A 6,000-nucleotide genomic window follows, 5' to 3' on the forward strand; every position below is an offset into this window, starting at 1 on the left:
AATTAGAAAGGCCATATTCTATTTAAGGTTTAAAAATCTATGCAGGTATTTGCCTAGTAAAAAATCAGCAGCTGGTTGATAGATTTTATTTTATGCAAATTCCCTATTGTTGCCAGGGTTAGCAGAGGGAAATATATTCTACTCTGGATGAATTATACAAAATGTATGGCCCAACAACACTGTATAAGCCAGATATTTTTGCCTAAATGTAAACTTCCTTCACATTTACATCTAGTCAGCCTATTTCCAGTTTGTTTCTCAGTTCTTTAACCTCTCTAGATGCAGCTAGCTGGTATTCACATGTTTGAAAAAACATTAATCTGAAATAAAAGTACATTAAATGTTCTATATTGAAAAAAAGCTCATTTCTGAAATGACTTTCTAATCATGACAGGAAAGAAAGTATAATCTTTTCTCACTGATATGAAAAATAACTCACATTTATATAACTTGTAAAGCAGTTGTATAGATGAAGAAGTGGAGACTCAGAAATGATATGACTTGCTCAAGGTGATACATTTGTTACATGTTAGAGCTGAGTTTTGAAAGCATCACTCTTGAATCTAAGCCTAGGGCTTTGTCCACCAGGATGCCTTATTAAAAAACATAGTGACCATGCATCAAGAACATGGCATATAGCTCTGGTCAAGAAATAGCAAATAAAGGTGCAGACATTCTGCTAAAGGGCAACTAAAATGACCAAGAGGGGTGGAGTAATGAAGCATGTCTGAGTGAGGATGGGCTAAAATGCAAGAACTCTGCTATTTGGAAAGATGACAGCTGATAAAGGATATGTAATTCACCATGCCCACTTATAGTCAACTTACCATTCCATATGCTAACTAGTGTGATGGAGATATCAATTGTACTTACACTTCTCAATGCATACAATCAAACTTTACTAATTAATAGTGCAAGGAACAAAAACAATCCCTCTAAGAACCAACCTGGTCATCTTCATACCATCAGATATGGTAATACCACAAAGTTTCAGATACATCAGATACCACAAAGTTTCTTTTCTGACCAGCCAGAGGCCTGAGTGTCTCCCTCTGAGTTAATCCTCTGGTATGTCTCTTTCAGTAGGCACTACCCTCAAGTGAACCTGGGCTGTTCTAGTTTCAAGTGCAAGAATGACCCAGGAGCACACTGATGGCTACGCTTCTGATGGATTTCTTATAGTCTGAACTATGCATACTCTTAATTTGTTCTCACTAATTTCTCAACTCCTTGAATTTTGGCTTTGGACCTCATCACTGAACCAAAATTTTCTCTTAATGACCAAATCCTTTTCTCAGACCTTATCCTTTTTTTCTTCCCTGGTGGGACAATGAGGGTTAAATGACTTGCCCAGGGTCACACAGCTAGTAAGTGTCAAGTGTCTGAGGTCAAATTTTAACTCAGGTCCTCCTGAATCAAGGGACAGTGCTTTACTGTGCCACCTACCTGCTCCTGACCTTATCCTTCTTGACCTCTCTTGAATATTTGATTCCATTGACAATTTTCCTTCTGGATTCCTCACTAGGTTTTCTGCACACTGCTTGATCTTCATTCTCCAGTATTCCTTTTCAGGCTCCTTTGGTAGATAATCATCCATAGTCTTCTCTCTAACTCTATGATTACTCAAAGGCTCTATTATGGGCCCTCTTATTATCTCAGTCTATACGTTCTCCCTCCTTGTTATCTCATCACCTTTCAGGTTATCAGTTATCATCTCTTAGCAAATAACTATACATACACATATATCTGTGTGTGCATGTATATGTATATATATGTGTGTGTATATGTATGTATATATAAATATATGTGTATATATATGTATATATGTGTGTGTGTGTGTGTGTGTATATATATATATATATATATATATATATATCTCACAGGATCATAGTGTAAGAGCTAGAAGGGACCTTAGAAGCTGCTTTACTTTACATATCAGAAAACTGAGACACAGAAAACTGAGTAAGTAACTTGTCCAAAGACACACAAGTAATAAGTGGCAAAAACAGTATTTTCACATGGATCCTCTGGCTCTAAATCCATTGTTCTTCCCACTGTATGACACTGTCTCCACTTAATTCTCTCTCCTAAGTTCCAATTTCATATCACCAGCAACCTACTGGGCATTTTCCATTGGATATTCTCTTGGTATCACATACTAAATATTTCTTAAACATTAAACATTCCCCCCTGGAAATCCACCTTTTCTCCTAACCTCCCTATTTTTATCCAGGCATCAATATCATTTCAGTTCACAACCTTGGAATCACCCTTGAGTCCCCACTCTCCCTACTCCTAACTCTCATATTCAATTAGTTGTCAAGTCTTTTCAATTCTAACTCCACATCTCTAGAATTCCACCTTTCCCCTTCTCTCTACTCCAAGGCCACCATGCCAGTTCAGTCCTTCATCACCTCTTGCCTTTACTATTGTAATAGTCCCCTAATTGGTTTTCATGCCTCCTCACTCCAATCTTTCCTTCACACAGTTGCTGGTGATACTGCTAAAGCACAAATCTGACTGCCACTACCCTGTTTAATAAGCTCTAGTGGCTCCCTATTACTTCTAGGTTAACACATTCCACTGTTTGGCATTTGCATTTGAAACCTTTACAATCTGCCTCTGGCCTATCTTGCCAGATTTATTGTAAATCATGTCCCTTTGTACACTTTATAATCCAGTCAAATTGGCCTCCTTACTGCTCTTCTCACACATTATTCCGTTCTCCAAGTCTGATCAGGGTATACTCCTTACTTCTAGCCTTTAGAATCCTTAGCTTCCTTCAAGATTTGGCTCAGACTCTACTTCCTGCAGTTTCCTGATCCTTCCAATGGCTTAAACCCCTCCTAAACTGACCCCCTCCATCAATATTCACATATTAAAATTGTGCATACCTTGCATGTGTTTATATTTTGAATTATAACCACTCACTGCTGCACTGTGAAGGAGGGTTCCTTCTATAAGTTTAAGAGTTTTGAAATGACAAGGAAATGGTCAGTTTCTCTTACCCATGTCAATTCCTGCCTTTCAAGGTAAAGGCCTTTATAAATTAGTGATTATATGGTAAGTTACTGGGTTTACACTAGGAAGAAAAAATGGAGAAAACATTATACAAGACTGAAGAGTGCAAATGAGATTAATTGAAGGGCCTTCTGTACAGCCTCTTGGGGTCTGTAGGTCCCCTGAGTCTACACAGATATTAGAATGTTGATCTGGAAGCTCCTGAGCTGGCTTATTAGTTTTCCCTTTTTGTATAGGACAAAAATACCATCTCTGGAGTGTTAGAAATGCTCCCTTAGCTGCAAGCTGATCCAACCATTCTGGAGAGCAATTTGGAATTATGCCCAAAGGGCAATAAAGCTGTGCATACCCTCTGACAGCAATTCCACTTTTAGGTCTTTTTCCCAAAGAAATCATGGTAAGGGGAAAGGGACCCACATGTACAAAAATATTTATAGCTGTTCTTTACGTGGTAGCAAGGAATTGGAAGTTGAGGGGGTGCCCATCAATTGGGGAATGGCTGGACAAGTTGTGGTATATGAATACAATGGAACACTATTGTGCTGTAAGAAATGATGAGCAGGAAGAGTTCAGAGAAACCTGGAGGGTCTTACGTGAGCTGATGATGAGTGAGATGAGCAGAACCAGAAGAACATTGTACACAGTATCATCAACATTGAGTGTTGACCTACTGTGATGGACTATATTCTTCTCACCAATGCAATGGTACAGAAGAGTTCCAGGGAACTCATGATAGAAGAGGATCTCCAAATCCAAGAAAAAAAAAAGAACTGTGGAGTATAGATGCTGAATGAACCATACTATTTCTTTTGTTTTGGGTGCTGTTGTTTTTTTTTTCTATTTTGAGGTTTTGCATTACTGCTCTGATTTTTTCTCTTATAACAGGATTAATGCAGAAATAGGATTAATGTTATTATGTGTATATATATGTGTGTATAGATATATATGTATATGTATATAGATATATAGATATAACCTATATCAGATTACCTGCTGTCTAGGGGAGGGGGGAGGGAGGGAGAAAAAATCTGAAATTGTAAAGCTTGTATAAACAAAAGTTGAGAACTATCTTTACATGTAACGGAAAAAATAAAATACCTTATATGTTAAAAAAAAAAAAGAAATGCTCCCTTTATTGGGGCTGGGGGAAATTCCCAGGGTAATTGAGGAGAAAGACAGGTATCATCTGTAATCTCTACTTCTAGATCTATGGTTTGAACATTGTAATAAAGTGAGTGGGATGATAGGCATAGGATTAAAGACTACCCTAATCTACTTGAGGCCTACTGACAAGGGGAGATATGAGAGACCTTACCATATGTGAATCCAGGTTCTAGGGAGTGATTTAGGGCCAAGTAGACACTTCTCTGTGAAGTTTTAATTGGGAACTGGTTTTAGGGGTGAAAGCAAAAAGTTAGCAAGGAACAATCAGTACTGCAGACGTACATAGGATGATGACCAGTGAATATGGCTGTGAATATTCCCAAAGATGTCTACTTCTAAATTTCTTGGCCATTTCTAGGAAAATGACCTGGGAGTGTTCTCACAGGTGAGAAATCAAAAGCACTGTGGGTGAAGCACTTAAAGGACAGCTCAGATTCTACAGTGATCACAACATGGCAGGCAGGGTGGGGTGGGGTCGACAACAGGGTAAAAGGTGTAGAGAGAGGCCTTAGCTTTTAATATAACTATATAGAAATGTTAATATGTACATATATAGTCTCTAGCAAGTGATACCAATTAATTTATACTCCCAGGGCAGAATGGCATTTTCAGTTACAAAAATTTTAAGAAGTAAATGGATCTTCATGTACACCAGAAGACATATCACAGTAACTATAAACCAACCATCAAGAAAAGAATAAATTGAGGCTAGTTTATGAGGTCTGATAATGTCTAAGTACATGTTATCTCACCACTTAGGATGGAAACTTTTTGTGGGCAGGGATGGCTTTGTTCTTGCTATCATTTGGTCCTCTTCAGGAAGGAAGAATAAATGAACAACAAAATTACCCAGGCACTTAATAAATATTTTCTGATTGACTGATTGCTTAAATAATTAATGCTTACTAGAATAGATCAGAGGCTCTGATGGTGTGTACTGAAAAAATGAATGAAAAAGCTTTTATTGAACACTTACTCTGTGGCAGGCTCTGAGCTAAGTACTTATGATGCAAATATATAAGCAAAATCGTTCCTGTCCTCAAGGAGTTCGCATTCTATCCAATGAGACAACCTAAATATAGGAGTAGGATCCAGAGAAAGGAATGGGGAAATCAATCACAAGGAAGTTAATTAAAAGGATGCAAGATCCAGGAACAGTGATCTTATGGTGATATTGATCTGATTACTGAGCCTAGAACAAAGGGTGCAAAGAAGATAGGGGGCAGTTAGCTAAGCATGGTAGGGTGAATGGCAAGAAGGCAGGGTTTAGACCTATGTGGGATGTTACACATAGGATCCTTTGGTGGTCTGAGGTCAGTTAGATATGGCAATCTCATTCTGATTGTGATCACTCACTTACCAATCAAAATAAATTAATCCAAGGGTCCACAATGAGAGAGAGATTCAAAGCTGAATGAATTATTTATTCTAAGAGATCAAAAGCTAGAAAGGGAACCTCCTTTTTAAATGAGAGAGGGGAGAGACACAGAGAGAGGAGGAAGAAGAAAAGGAGTAGAGGAGAGAAGGAAGGAAGGAAGGAAGGAAGGAAGGAAGGAAGGAAGGAAGGAAGGAAGGAAGGAAGGAAGGAAGGAAGGAAGACAGTAATATTATAGGAAATAATTTTGTCACTATTTGCTCTATGAGAAAAACTTTTCTTCAAGAATTTGCTAAAACTCAACCAAGCTATTGGAGTATTGTTAATTCAAGATAATATCCCTGACAAACTGTTGAAAAAGCTGAAAAGGTCATTGTCTTTACGGACCTCAGTATTTTCATGTATAAAATATAAAATGGAAGATTTTTCATTCTTTTTTG

This window comes from Dromiciops gliroides, chromosome 1, assembly GCF_019393635.1.
Source record: "Dromiciops gliroides isolate mDroGli1 chromosome 1, mDroGli1.pri, whole genome shotgun sequence".
NCBI lineage: Eukaryota > Metazoa > Chordata > Mammalia > Microbiotheria > Microbiotheriidae > Dromiciops > Dromiciops gliroides.